The sequence below is a fragment of the Chroicocephalus ridibundus genome, chromosome 1 (assembly GCF_963924245.1).
Source record: "Chroicocephalus ridibundus chromosome 1, bChrRid1.1, whole genome shotgun sequence".
NCBI classification, from domain to species: domain Eukaryota; kingdom Metazoa; phylum Chordata; class Aves; order Charadriiformes; family Laridae; genus Chroicocephalus; species Chroicocephalus ridibundus.
In genome coordinates this window covers 71,348,642-71,373,488 of record NC_086284.1, presented here as the reverse complement: position 1 = coordinate 71,373,488, position 24,847 = coordinate 71,348,642, and the positions used below count along the sequence as shown (strand labels likewise).

The window sequence follows — 24,847 nt, the reverse complement described above, 5'->3', positions numbered from 1 at the left end:
AAAACCGCCTCCGCAACACCTTGATTGCGTTACTACTTCATATTTGCTTGCATAAATAAACCTGAAGCTTTACTGCAAGAGAGGCAGCTATTTTAAAGATGGCAAAATGTCAGCTTTTGGATGGTTGGTTTCATTTAACAGGGCTACACATGAATTTATGAACTGTTCCGTAACGTCTTCTGCCTGCACCAAATGGCAGACTTTAGGCAGAAACCCAATGTATGTTTAGCTAATGTATAACAAACAGAGTATTTACATGGTCAGTGGACCCTATTAGGTATTAAGAATGGTCTCTTTCTAAATTTACTGTTAATTCCCTTCCGCAACAACCTAAATAAAGTGTTCGCTTCTCAGAGACAGCTAAGAAAATGCGTGCATCTATGTGCGCGTGTGTATGGGTCTTTCATTTTAAAATGTCTTTAACAAAACTTCTGACAGTTATCTTATTTTCTTTTGCTGCAAGGGTGACAATGTAGTTTAAGATATTGTTTCCTGACTTTAAAGGCGCTTTGTGGTTTTTAAGGATATTTCAGCAGCTAAAGAAATTCTACTGCAGACACAGTGTAACAGTTCATTTCTTAAGCAATAAACGGCAAGCAGGGTGGTGCTGAATAAGCATGCTTATATGGAATTTCTCTTTGAAAAGCCCACTAGTTAGGGCCTATAACACTTCACTTGATATTTCTACAGTGCAAACACGATAGTGGAAATTAAGTTGCCCCAGCAAATTCAGTTTAGGAGAAATTTGTTATGAATAAAATGCTGCTGCTGGCCTTAGAACATTGAATTTATCCACCAAATAATATCTTAGAAATACCACTTCAGAAGAAATCAGCTCTAAATAATTGATAAATTTGGTTTGTTTAGAAACCTTTTGACCCCTGTAATAGAAAGTAAAAACACATTTCAGTTATTAAAGTCACATATATTCCCTCTGGTAGGGGAAGCTTTTAATTTTAAGCTGGTCTCTGTTGGGGCCATTTGATAAAGCTTGGAAAAACCTTTTCAACTGCTGCTGGTGGATTTGGGTCAGCTTCCCTTGGGAAAATGGCAAAAGATAAATTTGTAGCTTTTCATAACACATAAGAAAACTTCAGAGATTTTAAACATCAAGAACTATTGGAACTGAAAGACAGAGTTTCTCTTTTGTTTCTCCCCCTCCTCCTCCTGCTCCTTCTTCTCTTTTCTTTCCAAAAAGAACTTTAAATTCTCTTGTTGTTTTAATTTATTATTTTTTTTTTCAACCATGGAGGTTAGAATGTTTTGGCCTCTCTAACTACACTACCAGTGGTCCTTATTAACATAAGATTTATTTTGAGATAGAAACATCATTATGCTGGTTTTGTTTTCAAATGGAGCCATTTCATTCCATTGCTTTCAAAGCCAAGAGCAAAATAAAAAACCCTCTATCACTTTTTTTTTTTTTAAACACATTCCTTAAACTTTGCTTCAGTTGCTGTCACCAGATCTTTATGTTCACAAATATAAAGTGGTCTCTTTTCCCCTGGACAGTAATCACAGCTTATGAACGAGGGCGCTGATTCTACCGGGTTTGCCAAAATGGACCTAACCTCACCACACTGCCGTTTCACAAGAGGAGAACTGGCAGGGGTGTGGGAGAAAAAATGTATTTAATGCATATTAAAAAGAATAACACTCCATAGTTGAATATTTAAGTAGCCATTTGTGCATAAAACAGATACTTGCCGGCAACAAGGCAGATCATGCCGCCACCTGAACCTCAGCCCTTCAGGCATCCCTGCTTGTATTTGAAGATGTGGCTGCTGCTCCACGTCCCTTCAGGAGTTATCTCCAAGAAGTACCACCCGAAATCTTTGTGGTACGCATCCGTTTCTATACATTCACCAGAGACTGCTAGATTCACTTCATATAAACTACTGAATGGCCATCATTCAATAAAAACAGCCGTTTTTTCTTTTGCCTGGGATGAATGAGAACGAACACCCTAGAAGAGAAAATCTGTGTGTTCTTTTACAGTCTCTATGACGATTCAGCCTCTCTTGCCTGCTGTCAGTAAGACCAAAGGATGATTCCCTGGGATATACTGGTGAGCACAGAGAGAGACCGGGGCAGTAGATGGCTCTGGCAAGCTGAGTTCCTGCTCCTGCATTTCATGGTGAACGTCTCATTGGCACTTTTGAAATTATAGATTAGCTGATTTTTTCGAAAATTAAACAACTCCCTGACAATCTCCATTACACACAATCTGTGAAGAGTGCACAGCAACAAACTGGTAGAAGCAAAGTTTTCTCTCCAGCCAACTAGCCTTTCTTGAACAGCCAGCTATTTCTCTTTGCCCTTTCATGCTTGGTTGCTATTCCCAGTGTAAGAGACTTTGTTGCACAGACTCAGTGGTAAATTATTAAAAGGGTCTCTACTGGGTGTCCGTTCACGCAGCCACAAATTATGTGTTCGTGTACCTCTGCCTATTCTTGGCAGGTGCGGTTCCTCTGTGAGTACTTCATCAATTCAAACACCTGCATTATTTCATTATGTTAGAGCCGTTCTTCAAACAGTTGCACCTACACCCCACTAGCACCCACAGGGGGAGGCCAGCCCTGGGTAATTTATGTTGTGAAGGGATTGCCTTCTTGGACAAGAAAGATGCCATGCAGGAAGCTGATTTAACAGCCATTCTGTTCTAGCTTCCCAAATAAACACACTTAGCACGCATCTTCATGGTCACTTGCACCACTTGGGTGAGTGAACTGGGCCTCTCTGTATTCACTGTGCACTCAGCGTTTCCATAGGAAATGACTGAGCAGCCACCAATGTTCAAAATGGTGACAGTCTGGAGTAGTTCATGGTGTTTTCCTCGTGCAGGAATGTCTTGGAAGGATGTGACATTCTGCATTGGAAAATTTCTTTTCTTTTTTTGGTTTTGGGGGTTTTTTGTTTTTATTTTGCCATTTATTCTTGTTGATGCTCTTCACCTGATGTCTAATGTTCTGTTTACACTAAATCAATGTAGTCTGTTCATCATTTATCTCAGACACGGTCTCACAACTCAATACATTCTCTGACACAAAGGCACGCTTTCATTGGTGAAATGAACTATTCAATGCCATCTAATAGTACACTTTGTCCTGCAGTTTTCATCCAGTTGCACTCGATCTCCTGGAAATGTAGGTGACCACCTTATCCTGTCTTTTCTTTGACTATGGTGTGATGCTACAGGCATTTCATGTAGTATCTCGACTTGTGGTTTTTTCATTCCTTGGGTTATTTCTTTGTCTTTTCTCTTTTCCCACTGTTTTTTGTTTTTTGGTGGTTTTTTTTCATTCTTCCCCCATCCTTATTCTACTCTCTCTTCCACCCACCTCTTCGTAACCTCCAGCACATAGACAACTGCTGGCTGATCCTGCCTTTCTCATACTTCAGTAGGCTGATTCTTCCCACCTACTGCATCACACAAACTACTGCTGGCTAATTCCTCATCCCTAACAATTGCTAGCAGTATCTTCCCACGCGTATGCACCAGCACATATTCACCTGCTAGAAGCCTCTTTGTGCTTTTCGTCATCTGACACACTGAAATATAGTCTGTTTCTGGCCAAAACAATTGGATGCTTACACTGGTTACAGAGGAAGGAGCCGGCATATGTGAAATGCAATCATTACAGTTATGCTGAATGGTAAGCCAGAAGAAAAATCACCACATAAGCAGGAATAAAGGAATATTTTTAAGTTTATGTAGAACCTAAAACATGAGTACAAACTTTTGGAAACTGATTGCCCAATAGCAAAAACTCTGAAGTCACAATGCAGTAGAAATACATTCTTTTGGGGTGAAAAAAAGGAATCTTGCAATTATTTTTGTCAACAAGCAGTTCTTGCTGAATACATGTTGGACAAAAGCCAATCAAGTTCAAATAGGTAATGTCTGACATGGTGCAACTTGGAAACAGTTTTACAGACTCCTTTTTAAAAAGGTGAAAAACAGCGGACAGAAAGTTATATTGTTAAGAAGAGAAATTGTTGAGTGTGTTTACATATTTAACTTGATAGTTTCTTCTGCAAGACAGATTTTCCAGAACACCTGTCTACTGAGTAGCAGAAGAAGAAAGCCACAGTAAAATGATAAATTAAGAATACTGCTGACTATTTTCCACACAAATTCTATTAATTGCAAATGAAAAACACAGAATAGATCTACCTGTTCAGTGCTAGAAGGGGGTAACTCCAGATGAAAAGCCACCAGAAGAGGCGAAATTATCCAGAGGATAAAAATGTTGTAGCACCATAATAACAAAATAACCACTTTGACTCTGTGTGAAGAACACCACTGTGTCACTGTAGCTTAAAGCAAGAAATCATAAATGGTAGAATTATCCCTCAGGCTTCTTTACATAATTAGAAAACAGAATCCGAGATGTCTTATCAAAAATAAAACACCCAACAATGAAATCAGCAGTAAATACTGTAAAGCAAACGCAAACAAAGCACTGAAACCTCATGAGATCCATGATCATGTCAGCCTAATGTTGGAACAGATTTATTTGAATCAAATGGGAAGGATTACCTCTTGTAATGATTATTTCTTGAGTATTTTTTAAATTGAGCTGTTGAACAACCCATTGATGCAACAATGTAATGACACATTGAAAATCACAGTTTGCTCATCACAGGATTCCAGATGAGTTAATAGCAGATAATTGCACACATTTCACAAGCATCTCATTTCAACAGTTCTCTTTGATATTTCAATTTTAGTGCACCTTGTAAACTCTGTCTATGTACAACCAAGTGTGTTGCGAAAATAGTCTTTCCAAAGAGAAATGAACTTAAAACAACATGATAAAAAGCAACCCAAAATCCACTAATACAACCAAAAAGCCTGTATTTTCTAGGTTAAAATGTTTTTATGAGAAAGGCATACATGTTAGTGTCATAATCTAACAAGCTCTCTGAATAAAAGATACTTAAACCTAAGTTAGTTTCAAAAAATACATGTAAACTGGAAGCAAGGAAACGTAGGAACAAAAATGCCATAACTTATCTGCATTAGCAGCAGAACATTACTGCCAGGAGTTACAACACCAGCACCAAGACCATATACCATCACCATCCTCACTGTTCGTATTACTGGTGAAACATCTGTCCTTAAAGAGCACCCAGGTGGACACTACTACTCTGGTCTTGAGGTTACACAGATGCAGCCTTCTACATCTCATTGATTTTGGCTCCTAGCTGGAAGGAAGAAGACAATTCCGGGGCATAACACATTTCGTTCTAATGTAAACACCTAAGGCAAGTTTGCCTTCATAGAATCATAGAATCATTTAGGTTGGAAAAGACCCTTGGGATCATCGAGTCCAACCATCAACTCCACTCTACAAAGTTCTCCCTTACACCATATCCCTTAACACCACATCTAAACGACTCTTAAACACATTCAGAGATGGTGACTCCACCACCTCCCTGGGCAGCCTATTCCAGTGTCTGACCACTCTTTCCGTGAAGAATTTTTTCCTAATGTCCAGCCTAAACCTACCCTGCTGCAGCTTGAACCCATCCCCTCTTGTTCTATCGCTAATTACCTGTGAGAAGAGACCAGCACCAACCTCTCTACAATGTCCTTTCAAGTAGTTGTAGAGAGTGATGAGGTCTCCCCTCAGCCTCCTCTTCCTCAAACTAAACAGTCCCGTCTCCTTCAATCGCTCCTCATGAGATTTATTCTGCAGGCCCTTCACCAGCTTCGTTGCCCTCCTCTGCACTCGCTCCAGCACCTCGATATCTCTCTCATATTGGGGTGCCCAGAACTGGACACAATACTCAAGGTGTGGCCTCACCAGTGCTGAGTACAGGGGGACAATCACCTCCCTCCTTCTGCTGGTCACACTATTTCTAATACAAGCCAGGATGGCATTGGCTTTCTTGGCCACCTGGGCACACTGCTGGCTCATGTTCAGCCGCTTGTCAATTAGAACCCCCAGGTCCTTTTCTGCCAGGCAGAAAAGCCTTTTTCAGTCAGGTAAATCTCACCCGCGCTCACCAGCAATACCATCCAACAGAAGTAACATAGAAACGCGTCAGAATGAGAATTCACTTTGGTAACTGCATTTGCCATAGCAAAAAGAATTGTTTGGGGAACAAAAGAGACCAGGTGATTTGAGTGATAGTTACTGACGGTTGTCCTAAATGCCATCTGAGACATTTCTATTCATGTGTGTGTCATGAATAACTGTCACAAGTTGGTAATGTCTTCATTTCAGCTGGTTTCGTTACCTGCATTTCATTTCCGAAAGAGCGGTGATACAGATCTCACGGTATCCGCTGCAATTAGTAAAAACTGATTTCTGCCCTGCTTATATCTGCAGAGAGGCTGAGCGATCCTCCAAGCAGCGCGGCTTCTGAGCCTCTGCCTTGGTGCCAGTGTCTCTGGCTTTATGTCTTGTTAATTGGCAGTAAGAGGCGGGGCAATCATCAGAGCCTCAGTTTATCCATTTAATGCAGTGCTGACATGTGCTGCCGAGCGTTGGTGTGGCTGGGGCTTTGTGGGCTTTCTTAGTCCTTTCCCTGCTGGAAGCAAACAGCAAGTAGGAGGAGGCATGTTCCTCTAAGGTTTGGCACAGTGCTCAGTGCCTCCCCATGCTGCAGAAGACCATCTTAGCTGGAAATATTTTACAAATGTCTTTAGTCATTAGAAACTCGGTTCACATGTTTGTACTACCAGTAATCTCCCTAGAAAGGGACTGAAGACACTAGTCTATTTGTCTAAATATAGATAGAAGGACCTTTATACTGCACAGGTAAAGATTTCTACATTAGGTTAAAAACATTTTAAGGTACGTGCTTGAGTCTTTGAACCGCTGCTATTCTGGAGTGAGCTGAAGTGAAGCTAGCAAGAATCACGTCAACTTTACTCATCAGCTGCCAAGTTCCTGAGAGCATATTTCATTTCAGAAACTCCTGTGAGGCTTCAAAAAAATCCCAGAATTCCTATGTCACGAAAGGTTCTGAAAGCAACATAGGATTTATCTCTGAATCAGTAAAGCCTGAAATGCCTCTAAACTAGAAATTTATTTTTCACCCAAATCTAGTTATTAAAAGCTTCAGTCAAAGGTGAATGTGGTCCTCTTGATATGTGTGTGTGGTCCTCTCCAGAATCTGATGATTGTGAATCCTGGATAAAATTGATATCTGAGCACAGTGAGCAGTAGAGGTCTATGCTTCAATGGTGAAGAAGGAAGTTCTAGCTTTTTGTTCCATGGCAAGGAATATTCTTCCATAAAGTCCTGAGCAGGATCCCTCTACATAAGAAGTAAAATATTAGGAGTGTGCAACACCTTCAGGGACTGAGTTCACAAACTACACTAATGATATGGATTGTGAGGCTATCATCTAGGAAGTTCTTGGAAATTCTTAAATCTTGCTGTTTTTTTAACCAAAGAATGACATACATGAACTAAGATTGACTTTAGTGGATAGCATGTGTTATTTCTGAATATGAGAACATATGAGACTCCAGGGTCACAAACTGCTAGGGAAAAATAATTACTTGGACTGTAAAATCCAGCATTTAAGACTAAAACGTCAGCATTTTAGTTGTATGTGCTAACAACTTCTTACCCCCTGAATACCTCTGCCCTGATTACTGATATAGACAGGGTCAGTTGGAAAATGCAGTATGATCATATGAAACACATTTGCACCAGAGTGCATTAATGTAAAAGGGGATAAATTGGGGTTCAGAGGTATTTTTTAACTCTCAAGTACTAGCTGTTGCAGCCTCAGGAAAGTTAATTTAAAGTTAATTCTGTTGTAAATTATTTTAACACTCCTTTTCCTATTATTTCTGGTGTCATAAGTTACACATGAATCTTGAACCTTCTGTGTTACAGTACAGAATGCTATTGCTAGAGTTATCAAGAACTTCAACTGTACAGGTGCGCATTAGCTGAGGAAAGGTGCTTTTGTGTGTGTGTATGAACAAGGAAAACCTCTAGAGTCTACAAGGCGTCAAGAAGCAGCCTGATCTGGCTTACCTGACTCCTACCCCTTGAGCTAAGGATTTTAGGGAGTGGTTTGGGATGGAAGCCGCTCACCTGGGAATTTTATATAATGCAAGGGCTTAAGTGGAATAAGACCACAGACTTTTTCCCTTCTTCACCTGTCTTTCCTTTTTTTTTTGGCTTCAGCTGGTCCAGTGTGTCTCTTGGTGCTGGCAGTGCCAGTATGAGCCTGGCCAGCGGCCTAGAGCCTACCAGCATTTTCCCAAGAGAGAAAAATAAGAGAGGAGTAATGGCAATTTTTGTCACTTTGCATCCTAAACGGAATTTCATGGGACAAAGAGAAGACACTTCTGTGGCCCATGGGGATTTCCTCTGCTGAATATCAAACACCTTCTACAAACAACAGAAATGTGAGAGATTCTCAAAATAAAAGGTCATGGGGATTTTCTATAATGGAAAGGCTTTAACAACCTGAATACAGGGTGTTGTTATCAGCTGCCCCTACAATGAATCAGGGAAAATCTTGGTGAGGAGCTTCCTCAGTATGTTTTACTGCAATTCTGAGTGGCCACTAATTTGGGGAATAGTCACTGGAATCGTCCAACTTCGAGTCAGGGAGTGTGGCGAACCTTTAGTAGCAGCTCTGAAAGCAAAGAAGGGAAATGAGAAAGGAATCAAAGCAGAAAGGGAGATGACCATCATACTTGAGACGGCTCAGTCGCTCTGCACAGGTAGCATCCGTGTGTCGGACACAGGGAACAGCATTTGTTTGAGTGCTGGGAATAGCCCAAGTTCATTACGAGAAGGGCAGGGGAGGAACACGGCTGGGTAATGATCACTGACTGCCTGAGGCAGTGAATGGCCTGGCAGCTGCAGAGGGAAAACAACTCTTCCTCTGCCTACCCCCCACTGGAAAAAAAAAGGCATAAGCGCCTATTTGTGACCAAATTTGGCTTGGAACCTGATCAAGAATGAGTAAGACAAGAGGTCTAGAAAAGGGCAACAGGCATTGTGGTCATCCTTGCACCTCATTATGTATCCTCAGAGGTGGATATCTTTTCCAGGAGTGGAAAGGACCAAGATCCACAGCTGGACTAGGCTATTCCTCTCACTCCAGAAGTTTGCGTGCTTGAGGGGTTACTAGCACACGTGGGAGTAGAGTAATAGCAAGTCATTTCAGCATGTGGAGAACATACTAAGAGCAAGCTCCCTCCTGCCCTTCTCTCTGCCCTAGCCCTGGCTCCTTCTAGCTGCCATCATCACCATCTGGCCACCTCCATTCTCCTCCCCCACCCACCCCTTTCCTTGGGACTCACGAGCTCCATTTCTTCGCGCTGGTCAGGTGTAATATTTCCATAGCCTTTATTTCTTTTCTGTTCTGAGCACAGGAAGGCATAGGGAGAGGAACGGCACCTGCACCCCATCCATTTTCAGAACAAAGAATTTGACTTTTAGACCTGAAGAAACTGGAGGCAGGGTGTGTGACACATTTGTCTGTGCTCAGGACATGTATCATGGCCACAGTGAGAGGCCTGTTGCCTGATCGATCATGTGGAAAGACAATGACAATTAATAGGGACTTTGAATATTCCGGAGTATGAAAGTAACATTGCATTTATATGTGTTCTTCCATAGATAAAAAAGAAGCAGGATGCATGAGATTTCAAAATTTGACTTCCTATTAAGCATGAAACACCTCTTAAAACACACGTTGTGGGTCCAGAAGAACACGTCTTTCAGTCTTTGAGAAGTATTTAAAATACTCCAGCAGATGAAGGTAAGAAAACATTCATTTCAGCTAGTCTTTCACTTTGATACATGCCGATGAGTATGGAAATGTGAAAATGAAACAACTTAAGAATGTGTAACTCAAATTACATATGAAAATCATCCATTCGAAGTGTGGATTTAATCATTTTTGTCTTAGTCAGCTCATTCTTTCAAACACACATTTCCCATTCCAGGTTACAATACTTACACTGTAGTGTAGATTACTATAATTAACAGGTTAAACACATGAAAACAGTTTTTTCCCCTTGATGTGCCTTTGGATCCTTTATTTTGCTAGCAGTTATACGGTAGAGTCACTTCTTACAAAGGAGAAACGACTGCCACAGGGTTTCTTAATGCTGCTAATGTTCTTTTCTTTCTGTCTGGTAATAACAGTGAGAAATTATTGTCTGTAAATAAAAAAATATAATGGAGAGTATATGTCAGGAAAAGCATGCTAAAAGCTGTATGTGTATCATCCATGGGTACAAACTGCTTATATTTACAGAGTAGCCAATGTTGGTTTTTATTAAGAAGACCCAATGAGAACCTTTCTAATCTCATTTTGCAGAGAAGCTCTTTTCTGATCCGAAGAAACCCCTTCAGTTAGAATACAATTTAATTCTACAGAATAAGAAAGGAAATATCCTATAAATGTCTTTTGAGCTGTGATATTTACAGCAAAGATCAACATTGTTCTTACTTTGTTTTCTCCACCAACACATGCCATGTGGCATATCCGTAGATTTATTTATTTTTTAATCATATGTCCTGCTGGTTATAACATAACTTAATGTACCAGCTGCAATTAACAGACTGTCAAAGGATCAACTAACAAGTGCTGATAAGCTTCATTTAACTAATTTGAGGAGTGGAAGTTTGATTTTCTTTTTTTTTTTTTTTTTCCAGGAAGGTAGCTTGTTTCCTTATTTCCTGTCAAGTGAGCCAACTCCTGTGACCTGTAGTTAAAAGGGCCCTTTGTAATTAAGGCAGTGAGTCTCCAAGTGAACAGTTCTCACAGTGGGGGGGGGGGGGGAAGAAAAAAAAAAAAAGGAGGAGGATGCATGACACTGCTTAACTAACTAATCGGAGCTGAGCCAATCCATTTTCCTGCAGGCCAGTCAGTGTACCATGAGCGCGCAGAATCTCGCCCTTCATTGGCTTCGTGTCCATTTTATGGACCAGCGAGTCTATTAAGATCTTGGTGAGTGGCCCTATTTGAGGGCAGGGCTCTCTCCTCCTCGTCTGCCCATAGACTACCAGAAACTGATCAGCCGTGTTATATCAATAACGTTCTCACACCAGGTTGTGTAAATTGATCTTTTACAATTTCTCTCGGTGACAGTCTCTGTAACCAACAAGATAAATCATTCCTCCTGTGGCTTTTTTATTGATTGCTGAGACCTGTATAAAAATTACACTGCTCAAGCTGTGAAGTGAACATCCTCATAAAAGAAGACTTTCTATTTACAATCAAAATACGTTTGGGTCCAGATCAAGCACAGATTTACTATCCCAGCACCGTAAGAGACCAGAATTTAACTGAGATTCAAAGCACTGACAAAGGAACCCACATAAACTTTTAAAATACAAATGGTGCGCTACAACTCCAAGCAAAACAAACAAACAAACAAACAAAAAATCTTCCAAGGTTATAAAGTCTAGTTGAAGTAAAGACAGTCGTAATAGTAAACCATCTGTTAAAAACAATGATGCAGAAGCACAGCAACACAGTCAGCCAGCCTATTTTTTTTTGCAATTACTTGTACAAACACTAACACAAATTACTTTCTGATACTATTTTATCATCCATGCAAATATATATATTTTTAAATGGAACAATAAGATTTGAGAGCTCCTTACCTCTTCAGAAAAGAAATATTCTACAACTTTGGAAGAGACAGCAGCAGTAATATCATTCTGGGGAAATTGATTTAAGCTGCTGTATAGTATTGGCTTTATTGTTTTATTAAAGTAAAAAGTCTAATGGTGTTTGACATAGGCAATCAAATGCATCCATTGTTTTTAGGCAGTATCAACTCCACAATGATTATATTCCTTCCACTTTATACCATCATTTTAACTCTATTAAAATAGTCATTAACTTCTGGTTTCTTAATTATTTAAACCTTATGCTAATATTGTTTATATACACAGTTGAAAAGAGAGTCTTTTGAAGCAAGTGGACTTATACTGAACAAAACCGTTAAATTCCAAATCATCAAGCATGATGAAAGAATTAGCAAGTGATTCACAGGGCTCAAGATTCAGATACTGATCGCATTTCTTGTACTGACACAGCCTGTGGCTTTGAATAAGACACTTGCTAGCCAATACCTCAATTTACCCATCTGTAAAAAAGGTATTATAGGATCTAGAGGAAAAAAGTTATTCCCATATCATGCTGATTTAAATCAGTATAGATACACCCAAGTCAGCCTTGTCCTCTGGGAAACTGTCAAGTTTAAACTAGCGTTTGCAAAGTACTCTGAAACCCTTGATGATGAAACCCACAAGAGTGCAAGCTGTTGTTATTACGATTCTCTGGATGCATTCAAGTATTTCATGTTATCAGAAAACTGTGCAGCCATGATTGGTGCTACCTGGAAGAACGCTGTACCAATTATTCTCTCCAAATGAAATATTCTGTTAAAGTCTCAACATAGTTGCCATGAAGACCAAAAAGTTAATTTTTTCGGTTGATATCAAAATTTGTGGTAGAGCTAAACACCTGTGATGCTGGAGAAAAGGTAGAAAAATCATCCAAAACATTTTGTTTAAAAGAAATTTTGCACACGTAACTAGACGTTACATGTTTAGAACTGTTAAGTTCTAAACCATGTTAATAGCAAAACCATTGGCTATTTTTACCATTCAGAAACTGGTGGCTCAGTCTTTGCTACAGAGAGAAACCTCAGAAATAAGATGTTGTGCATTAATCTGAAAATTCAGACTGTGAAAATTATGAACTTTTTGGTAATGCTGTAAATCTGTCCCTAAATGGCAGAAGCACTTCTCTATTTGCTCAGTGAGCAAGATGATTTCTCCACTTAAATGGAAAAGAAGGAAGGCAAGGAGATTTATTTTTTTTTTTGTTAATAGCCATGGTTATGACTGCACTCTTGTTGTCTAGCTGACTTCAGGATGAAATTTGGTGGTACTTTCCATTCACTTCTCTATTCCTCTTCCTCTCTCCTCTAAAAGCATTTTGAAAGGGGAAGAGTTGAAACAGGATTTCTTACAGAAACTTGGAAGAAGTCAGTTCAGGGCCTAGGATCCAAAGACAAAGGACTAGTGCAAACAAAGGATTGCTTGTGGATAGTAAAAGTAGTGGAATATAGAAATGATGTTAAAGAACATGTTTTGTCTATATTTTGCCATACTTTGGCAAACAATTTGAATTACCCAAATCAGAAGTTTATCTTTTCATTAGTAGCTTTATTAATGTGCCACTCTCTTGCATCTTAGTAGCAAACTGATGAAGAAGAGCATCAGTATTGTTTGGGATTGAGGGGTTTTGTTTGTTGCCTTTAGACAAGAATGGAAAATAACTGGAGCTAATTTTTAGCAGCATCCTCTTGATTTCTCTTAATCCTGGATTGTGATGACTCTTCAAGCAGCTCATTGGAAGCAATTGTGGGAAAAAGACCATTCTCTTTTCAGCTGTTCTTCCAAACCCTAATGAGTTAACAATTGAAATACAGAAAGTTGCTTCAGAGGTCAGGAGAGTATATTCTACACAATGGTCGCAGCATTTGAAACCATGACAGCACTATAAATTGACAAACTAAAGCAGAGCACTTGGTGGTCTGAAGTGGAGAAAAGAACATCAGCCGAGAGCGGTAAAAAGACGAGCCATGAAACCACACAGAAAAAATGAGTGATTTTTTTCAGATCACCTTGTTAGAATTTAGTGTATCGGAGGTCAGACAAGTAGAACAATAATAAGGTCCAAGGTTGAATACCAGTGGGGAAGCTTAACCCAGGAACTCCAGGTCAACCATAAGTGAATGAGGTAGAACAGTGAAACAGTAGTCGCCCGGGAAGGGAACGCACAAAAGTCAGCGGGTTAAGGGGAGGAGCCCGCCAGTTATCAATTAGACTAAGAGAAAGCCCAGGCTCGAGCACCTGGGATAGAAAAATAATCCCAGTGTGATGAAAAGAGATTTTCTCCTGTGCACGGTTCTCGCTCTCTGGTTTTCAGGTTTTGAGAAATTTGAAATGTTGTGGAGCTAATGATCTTATATCTGTAACAGATGAGGAAATGCAGGCCAGTAGGATGCGTTTTCCCCATGTCTTATGTGCATATGACAATGTTTTGATCACACGCCGGACACTCTGCTGAGATAAAGGAGGCATAAAAATAAAGTTCTTTTAAAAATATTAACAAACACATGGATTCATGCACACACACACACACGCACACCCTTGCAAGGGGATGTTTTTTACCTATTTTCTTCTTTAGAAAAGTGCAATTCAAACCAGTTATATTTTTATCTTAGGAGGAGGAATTTCTCAAGATTTGTGAAGAAAACTGCTTCAAGTGATGGAGTAGATTAAGTGACATTTTACAATATAGAACATATATATATACGTGTTTTTGCAAAATGCCTATACAACTTCCTCTTCCTGTGAACATGCATCACCTAATTTAGTATGAATTTTGCCATGTTATAGGAGCTAGAACAAACCCAAAGCAAAGCAGATCATGTCTGATATCCCATAGCTCAGCATACACCCTAAATATCCAAGCTAAGCTAGCCTTAACTATCCACCAATATGGACACGTTTTTTCTGCTCTGCAGATTTCCATGTATGGGTTGTTGTAATATATGAACAACGAGGGCATTACCTTTGTATGCATCCGTGCGCATGGGGTGGGGACAAGGGGGGAGTGTGTGCGTGTGTCCACACGGCAGAAATTTTGTGCAACATCTACAATATACAGCTGAAACGTTATCCAGGCCTCGTGAGCAATATGTAGTAAAAGGGCAAGGATGTATAATGTCAGCTAAAATCAAGCGCCAAGCATGCTCTATTTGTAACCCATCACCCTATTTTTCTATTTGTCTATTCTTAACCTCACATTTCTGAGGAATTACATGGTCCTGGACTGCTGCTAAAGCCAGCAAAACTCTTTGAGGCATTGTAAGTATCACCAGCTGTAGTAAAGCGTACAGTATCCCCGCTATCCTCTGGTTTGCACATACTACTTTTTTGGGTTACAAAAGACCCATTGTAAAAGTATTGTGATAACTTTTCGAACCCCTTCCCTTTTGCCTCTCCAGAACAACAGTATTAGTGCAGATAAAGTGGGGACTGACTGCTGAGCACACAGTACACCCTGCTCCATAGCCAACTCCTTCCCACCACCACCAATGCAGGTGCAGGGATTACATTGCCAAGTGGCAGCTTTCTGGTTTAGACAAGATAAGTTTTCTGACCTAAAAGCTCCTCCTCCAAACACTGAAGCAGAGAGGCCCAGAGGCAAAAAAAAAATCCTTTTTTCACCAAAAGAATATCAATGGTGGCCCCTGAAATCTAGCAGGACTGGAGAAAAAATATGGCCTACTTAAAGAAGCTGGGAAAGGGAAAAAGTTTAGGAAAGGAATGCGTAATTCAAGCACTGCAGTTTTCAAGCTCATGACTGGGTATTGTGCTTGTTTGGGAAAAATAATTTAATATGAGGCCATGATCTTATTGCATATGATGGAGGAAAGAGGTTGCAACTCCTTGACAAGTTGATTTAAAGATTTGGTTTGTCCAGAGGAAGAGATACTTGAATTTGATATATTTCTCTCTAAATGGTTCTTTTTTTGATGTCGTTAGACAGCTAGGTCTACATCCTGGAAATTATGAGAGGTCATGCCAGATGTAAGCAGGGGAATCAAGAAAAAAAGGATAAAAATGTCCCTTGTTTTAAGAGAGGAGGTTCTTTATAAAATATTCTGTTGAAGCGTGGGTGGCAATAGCTTTTCTTTTGTGTGCAGCAGGGGAAGTTGGATTAACTAGCATTACAATTTAATATGCTTTTCTTAGAGGAAAGTTTGTTTCTTTAACTTCACACAAGGCAGAAAAGTGGTACACCATTCAGTTTAATGACCATTTTTGCCTTCTCACAGAGAAAGTCAGCTTCAAACTCAAGTTGATAACATCTGTCTGGGATGTTACTCCCAGAAAGACATGTCACTGTTTGCAGTGTTCCCAAATAGTGTTGCCTTTGCCCTCATGAGTCGGTAAAAGTACTCTGTATGCATTAAAGATCATATATTTAAGGTTTTTATACAGCAAATAGTCCCAAGTCATCAAGATCAAAGGAATAACTGATGACTGAGTAGATGCAGTTCCGTTAACTGAGTCTGCTGATCCAGTATTACAGTAAGCTGAGGTAACAGTGGTAGCTTCATTTGCCAGCAATACGAAACAAAGTTTAGGCAAATTAAGCTACCAGTTAGATGGTTAGAGTTATCCAAACATAAACATATCAGAGTCTTGGGGAAGAATTTGTATTTAGTTCAGATGGGTTCAGGGTGGGGTTCAGTATAAGGTAAAGACATCTAAGTCTACATACAGATGTTGACATATGGGCTAGATGTCCAAGCTCCTCTTGTAGTCTGTGAAGATCCATTTAGAACAGACTAGAGAGTAATTCTACTCATTCTGGTGCGGACATATGCTCAGCTGAATTGCTCTCCACACTCCATCAACTCTACTAACTAGATCTCCATTGATATGATGATAACTTAGACTCCTACATGACATGTAGACACCTACACCATGGGCACCTAAATTTAAGTGTTTAAGTCTATAGATATATATAGACTATAGATATAGTTTATATCTACTCGTCATTGGATAACTAGGTAGGCTTCTTGGAATAGCTGCAAAATCATCTGCATCTGAGCTGGCTTTTCTGTGATCCCCGGCAGTCAATATGAAAGAATAATCACTTGTAAAGTGAAACTCATCTTGCCTTGCAGTAAACACCTGAAATAAGTCAGATGAGTTACACCATAAACATGTATTATTTTCCACTGAAGATAACAGAAAAGTAGTTCAGATGAAGACATCTCCATAAGGAAAACAAAGCTCTCCTTAGGTCCCAAGCAGTCACTGAGAGATGGAGAGATTTAAAGTTTTGAAAGAAGATAGTGAGGTGACTTTCAGAATTGTTGGTCAGGGTAATCTCGCAAAGGAGGAGGACATCACTGAGATCCCATCTGAACTTTAACCAGTAGATGGTGGATGTCTACCAGAGACTTTGACAAGAACAACACCATGCAGTATTGATAAGCTAAGTCAAGAAGATGAGAAACATAATTTTCAGTGTGGTGGGGAAAGGAAATCCAGTAGAAGGACTTGAGGCAATATCCCATGAGTCTGGAAAACTGTGATTGATGTTGTCTTTTCAACAGACATAAGTGGGAAACAAGAGCGGCTGTCAGTGCTGGAAAGGAAAAAAGAATGCAGTTCTCCAGATAAAAGTTAAGGTGAGTGGTAGGTAAGTGAGAGAAGAATGCATCTTAGACATGCGTTGCAGAGTCAGCAACATTCAGACATGGCCTGGATGTGAGAGATCAGGAATAGGTGCGAGTCACCAAGAGAAATAAGCATTACTTGTGCAGTAACAGACAGGAAAAAAGGTTAAGGGACATTTGGCTGTTTTGCTTCAGCTCTGCTGAACTCGAGCTCATGGCTGGACATCCACAAGGATACATTAGCCAGTAAAGGTGAGGGGTTTGCTTGGACAGAATGCAAATTTGGCAAAAACAGGCATCTATATGGCCCAAAACAGAACTGCTAGCTACATTTATATTTGCAGACAAAATTATCCAAAGGTGAAAAAAAAAAGGGTTGAAAAAGAGAGAAGGGAATCAGGAAAAAAATCAGGGGATCTTTACACATAAGATGGAGGGAGCATTGGGGGATCTAAGAGAGCATATAATGAAGAGGTATTAGAGTGTTAAAGCAGCTCAAAGGAGAAAAAGCATAGAAAACTAAATAAAAGAAAGTGGGCATGTGAAGTTAGACATGAATAAATTCGGTTCTGGAAGCAGGAAGGATGCCTGACAGATTTTGTTGAGAGGCATGGCAGTGAAGACTGATGGATCAGGAAGTGCTGAAGAAATAATTGGAAGAAGAGGAATCCGAGCCATTATAAGTATTTCAAAGGGACATACTCAAGGAAATGGTGTTTGTTGAGTATGCAAGAAGACCTGTAGTGTTTCCTTGCTTGCTTCCTTGCATGTTCATAATGTGGTGGAGACTAAAACATATTTGCCTTGTAAGGAAAAACAGCAAAAGAAGGCAGACGTTCCAAAAAATAAAAGAAGTACAGGAGTATAAGTTGCGCAAAGGTGATCTGGGGATGCAGTGGAAGTGTTTGCTATGACATGTGAAATGCTGAGTGCTTCCTTTGAACTCCTGAAGAAACTGTGTGCCTTCAGTAGGAAGCACTCAGGTATTTGATGGATTCGCCACGTCAGTGGGAAACCCTCGCCTGTCAGATGCGGCTGCCCCTGCAGTTGTGGAAAAAGGATTCCCGATCGCAAGAAACGGCAGATGTAACACTTCAGCTCCCCTGCCCTCAGCAGATTTAGATTCTGCAGGTTTAAAATGGGTCTTCAGCAGTTAAAATGTCAATAGACTTTTATCAGAGGCATGCTATTAGCTGTACCTCATTTTCACGTACAGTTAGAAAACCTGTGTAAATTGGTTATGCAGATTTACCAGTTTGATAGACAGCAAGACAAACTCTGGTCATCTTATAGTCTCTCTTAGCACTTTTTTTTTTTTTTTTCACAGTTGAATGAAGACCAAAATGACTGATTACATCTTTGTCAAAGACTGCAGGGAGGGGACACTGGGAAACTGTGGGAGTAGGAGTTCATTGAAGTAAATCACGTGTACTCTCTTGTGTTAGTGCAGAGTGGCAGAGTGGACAGATGACCAGCATGATCAAGCCTATCTGTTTTCATAAAACCAGTGAATCCCTAACTATGGGCTGTAAAGGGCTCTGATTGGGAAAAAAAATGGCTAAAAGACCACAGTTAAAAATTACAGTGTTAGTGTCAGACAGCCCTGTTATTCAACCTTTCAGCATGGAAAATATGCAAAGCTCTCACAAGGGAAGAAAGACAGATATAAATATGAGATAAGTTATTGTCATGGAAGCCATAATTCCCTCTACTCACCCATAATAGAAAAGATCAGTTCAAAAGAAAGACTGTACAGTTTTCAAAGATTTTGCAAAACCGGTGATCCTGGGCAAATCAACACCAACTACGCTGCTTCAAACAGCACTTCTTGTACAAAGACAATATTCCTTTGTGGCAGTGCTGGATCAAGTTGATACAATAAGAATTCTGTGGGAAATACAAGTTAATCGCACCACCAGTAATTCGCTTCCGAAGTCACTATAGAAAGACGTCTAGCAAGTGGGCAATCAGAAATGAGGGCATTACCTATCCCCTTTCACAAAGGGGCAAAAATATATCCTTAGAAAATTCAGTTCACTCTGGTGAGGGGGTGGAATGATTTTCACCCTTTTCTCATCAACTAGAATGCTTTTCACAGCCAACAAATCACAAGGTACAGTTAGATAGAAGACCACTTCTGTAGGAAAATGTGTTCATGTTAAAAATGAATAGAAATTATAGCAACAGAAGAAAATGAAACTTGCAAGCCTGGAGAAATAAAACAACTTGTTATTTATGATAAACAACAGGGGATTGTTGTAGGTCTGAAGCAATCAAAAGAATCTTGCACCACAAAGCAAATCTGAACAAAAATAATAATAATACTTAGGATTCAGACTTTTCATTTATTGAATTGTTTCTGTACAACAAGCTGTACAGAATAACACAATACATACTAATGCTCTGGAATTAGTAATGAAACAACCTAGTTGTAAAGGAATATAGAGCTATACAGAACAGAGGGCTGTGATTTTGTTGGTTTGCATGCTTCTTACTCAAATATCCATTGTGTGTATTTTGATTCTCTGTCCAAGAACTGTTCCTCACATTAGTTTTTAAGAGCATAGGAGTGCATTTAATGATTAACTGGGAGAAATAACTGCTCAATAATGCATTACCATGTGTGGACCTAAACTGGATCATAGTCTTTTCTTTCAGTGCCTTTTCAATTCCCTTTGTTATTATTTTTATAGTATACTCCCCAGTCCAAAATCTAACTTATTCCATGGCTTTTGATTTGTGCCCTTGTTCATACTTGATACATCTGCTAAACTCAAAGGAGTGAATATAGCTCTTTTGCAAGTCCCAATCATAGGTCACAAAGAAATCAGTAATCACTGTCAGATTACAGACTTCTTTTTAAAAATTTGCAAACCCCTAACAAACCCTATCTCAGTCTGCTCAAAAAACTCAACGTTCCAGTAGCGTACAAGTCAGGACACCATTTGGTCTTACCCCCATGTAAGAAAAACACTGTATGTCTGTCAATGCCATCCACAAAATTGAAAACAATTTTTAAATTCAGATGTGTTTAATACTTAGACTTTCTCATACTCTTGCAATCAAATAAGAACTCTCCAGAAGGATGGTCTGAAGGCTTTGTCAGGGAAGCGTTATTTCTTTTTTTATCCTCAGCTGCAGTGCAAGCACAGAAGGAAGAAACATTTTCCTCCAAAAAGTTTAGTGGAGCTTGTGTGGCCAAAGCAGAAAGATTTTTCTTCCTCCTTGAAGAAATCCAACACAGCTTATTATCCTTGGAATAGCTGAAGAAAGGAAAGGAGTTACCCTACTGTGTCAGTTCAAGTCTGTCAAAATACTTCCTGGCTCTCTCAGGGGACTGATGATCCCTTCCCAGCAACTACCTTCTCCAGCAGAGTCTTCATCATCTTGCTCAATTATTAAGGAATAAACATATGTACACGGCAAATATATCTTAAAAGCCGCTTATATGCTAAAATTTGCCTGCGTGAGAAGTGTATCCGTGAGTTTAAATAGTGAACACCTCTGGAGTGTGCAAAGTCTATCTGAACTGACCTTTGAAGCTTTTGCATTGCAAAGAGCAAAGGGGACGAAATTCTTTGAACAGATTGTTATAACTTGTTCTCCTAAGTCTTTCAAAGGCTACTGGACTGACAAAAAGTGTATTTTATCCACCAAGATAGGTGAATATGAATATGGAAAGTTAATCGCACAATATTGATAAAATGGCGAGAAATTCATGCAATAGGATTACATTTTATCTCAATTTTATTGAAACTAAATGGAAAGATTTTTGTATATGAAAAGAAGGTACACAATGATACCAAAAAAAAAAAAATTAAAAGCTAGAAGAGGCAGAAATTCTCTAGCTACAAAGCATAAGCCATTCACTGGTTGTCTGGAATAAGAAAGAAGAATCAAAAGCTGGATATTTCCGTAAGTGTCTTGTTCATACTTCATTGCACCTTCCTTTGAAGTGTGTGGCTTTGATCACAGTTCACAGGACAGTGGACCAAATGGACTTCCAGTGTGATACAACTTAACATTCCTGTGATCCTGAATGCTGCAGGATTCCTTCATGCTAGAAGACTTTCAGCACGATGGATAAACTTGTGAGACTTTTCAGGGAGTAACAGATATCCTAGATCATTTTTGTCATTCTCCAAGAACTGTTTTTCTCAGCTGCTGTCCTGCCTCTATATTATTTTTTATGTGAATAGGCCTTTAGCTATTTTTACTGCCCAGGCAAATAGCCTCCCAGAAAAGTTTATGAAACTGGTGAATGCTAGCAAGTTGGACAGAGAGAAGCTAGCAACAAGTGAGCGAACACCTATAGCGCAGAAGTCTGATTTCATTCCCAGTTCTGCAGCGGGAGGGATTACCCCCACGTTTTTTCTCCAGACTTTACCCAAAAGCCCTGTGGGAACATGATCGCGTGACTGTTACATACAATTGAAGGTTTTATTCAGAACACAGCTGTGCCAGAGTTAACCTGATTCTCGTGGATGTGATTAGGACCAAATTTTGTCATTCCTTCTCTAACCTTACAGAAACTGAAAATCAGGAACTGCAGACCAGGATACATGAGGTTCCAATGACCCTTTCCTGACTAAAAAGTGCATGGGCCAAAGTTATGTTAGTGTCACCCTGTGATTTTCAGGGCAGTCTTTTGTCCAGGATTATTACTTTTAATTCGAACTGCTCGAAGTGATTTTTCTCTCTTTCTTTTTGGCACAAACCAGTGCACAGGGAAATGCTTTTGTAAGGAAACAAAATCTCCTTCATTTTGTGGAATCCACTAGACAATGAGGAATATTCAATTATACCCCCTCCAAATACATATTTAATTTCCCACGTTTCCAAAACTGTCTGATAATATTAGACTGTTCCTCTTTCTCACTCTCTCTCTGTATATATACATGTATTTTTTTCTTTTGCTTTGATTATTTCTTTTATATTGAGAAGTTGCCTTCACCACTGGAATAACTACTCTCCTACACAAGTCCCTCACTCTTCATGACAGCTGCTCTTGGCCCCAAAATTATTGGACCTAAGCCAAAGTTCTTCATAGTTCAGCAATGTTTGTTCGATTCTTGTCATTCCATCACAGAGATGTTGATAAGATCAATAGAAAATACTTTATAAAAGTAACCTTTTCCTCACTAAAAGAAGACCAGCAATTTCCTTTTTGAAAGGGAAACATTTTCACTGAAAATTTCCGTACTTCGAAAACCTCTAATTAGTTTCCAGCTGAAACATTCATTTGTCTTCCAAAAAGCCTGCTTTTTGTTTAGTTTCACTCCTCTATCTCTCCCTCTCTTTGCTTTTTAAGAATTTATTTCTTGTTTGTCAAGGAAGGCAAATATACTAACAGTGCCTAAACTATTTTTCACTCTTAATTTCCCACTAATTTCTCAATGATACTCTAGTTTGTAAAGTCATACCATGTGAAAGCAAAGGAAGCTGCTGAAAGAACTGTACAGTTGCCAAGGTGGCCCAAGGCTGTTCTCTCACTTCTTGGACATGGATCTTTGCACAACACCGTACCTTTTCGATGATCAAATAGCAGGATTTTTCAAGCCCATTGTTCTTGCAGCAAGTCCTGAAATCCAGACAGAAACCTCCACTGTTCTAGTAACTACTAGCTTGCACATTAAGTGATACAGGATGACCGGGTGTCAGGTAGTCCATGGTCTGCTCTAGCAACCCGCACTGTCCTGTGTAAATTTCAATATTCCAGGATTTCTCTCACTGGCAAGTGAGTCTAACTGTCTGAAAGACTGCCTCTCACACTGCAAGGTTTTTGCGCTGTAGAAACTAAATCCAGTGAAACACAACTTTCTGGGACCAGAGCCAGGTCACTCTCAGTTCAGTAGCCTTATCTTTGAATTTAGAATTAAGGGCTCACGCATGTCTCCTTTCATGAGAGGCAAACCTCATTCTTTCAGTGATCCATCCCCTCAAATATCAAACTGGTGCTACCAGTAGACTGCATCTTTGCACATATGATGAGATTTTGCTGGCAAAAATTGCGGTAGAGTTTTATTCCTCCTTGACTGAATATCTGTCACTTCCAAACTGATGTTAATTGATGCCTCCTTGCTGTGGTGGTGGGAGTTTCAGAACAGATGTTAATACAGCAATGAGCATGTTAAGGAAATTTAAAATATAAAAAGCCTAACTTCTGCTTACAGTCTATATATACTACTGCAGATTTATTGAAAAACAAAATAAAGAATATACTTTGCTGCTGGGGGTGGGGTCTGAGATTAACACATTCACTACGTTTCTCAAACCAAGGCCATATGAATAGACCTAATTCCCTTCCTTATTTTAAATGTACCACATATCTCTTTCTGCACCAGGTAAGCATCTGGGATAGTAGGGCCTACCGATACACTGTTTTTTAATCTAGCACTAGCATCTAGCATGAGAGGTACAAGTCAGCTGAACTTAGAAAATATTGCTGTTAAATAATTACACAGTATCTCTAAATTATGGCTTACTGTTTCTGAAAATGACTGTATCATCCATCAAAGTATACTGTAAGCTTTTTAAATAAATGTATCGCGTAAATGTATTTTGTAAGATTACATGCAAATGCATTTTTTTCATTTGTATTCATATTTAATCGCGAGTCCATTATTTGAGAATCAAGATGGGATAAATCTAAATGTGAAGCTTTTATACTGCCCTGTAAGTTATACAGTATGGTTTAATATTAAGATTTTACTAGACAGTTACACAGTACTCAGTTTTAATATGGAATACTTCATCATGTTCATTATTGCCTATTTAGACTCATGTAAACTGACACTCCTGAAATAAGCAAGCTTTAAAATGTTAATATAAATGTTATGCCTCTTTTAATTGCAATAGACATCTCATTAAGTAATTTAATACCGATGGGACCTCTTACCAATACACAAAAAACCCATACTTTGCCCAGCTTTTATATACAGTACGATATGATGGAAATATTTTTTGCCACGGTGACGTTCATCAGCTGTCCCCTTGCTCTCCATCACCTGCGTGAGGAAGCCCCAGCAGCAGGCTGCCTCGGCGGCCTGGGTTACCTGGCTCATACCAGAGCACCTTTAGCAAGGCTGTACCTGCCTGCTCAGGATTAACTAGCGGGACCTTGTCGGACACAGCACCGGAGAGCTACCTAGACCACGGCCATGGTGGAATTAGTTCTTCATCTAGGTGGAGAGAAAAACATGCATGACATTTTCATTAGCCTAGGAAGGCAGAAACATCTGGTAACTTGGTTCAGCTCATCAGCAGGAGAGCCTGTAGTTGATTAGCCCTTCTCTCAGTAGTAGGCGTTACTACAGTCAGTGGGAATTACTAAACATGGTTTCAGGGGACTGACGTTAATTTGGCTTGCCAAAATAATATGCAATTTTTTAAGGAGTTTGTGTTAATTAGTTGTATAATTTGATGTGATGTGATTGGGTTTGCACAAAGAAAAGCAGAACAGGGTTTGCTATTAGAAGCTGCAGTAGGAGAATCAAGAGGTGGCACTTAAATAGTGCACAGTATGAATTTGCCGCGGTGAAAGGCCTTAGTTCATGATCTAATTATACAATGGGATTCCCTTTCTCAAAAGCTAAAAGCCTTTTAATTCATATTTTTTCTTTT

At 39.5% G+C, this 24,847-nt stretch overlaps 1 long non-coding RNA gene across 8 annotated transcripts in view; it reads left to right on the top strand.

Moving 5' to 3' along the window:
- Positions 1–24,847, top strand: part of LOC134517507 (uncharacterized) — a 199,618-nt gene that overhangs the window by 112,427 nt on the left and 62,344 nt on the right. For all 8 annotated transcript variants that reach the window (XR_010071654.1, XR_010071653.1, XR_010071652.1 and 5 more), the window contains one exon: positions 9,612–9,753. This is a non-coding gene — a long non-coding RNA (uncharacterized LOC134517507). The remainder of the gene's footprint in view (positions 1–9,611; positions 9,754–24,847) is intronic.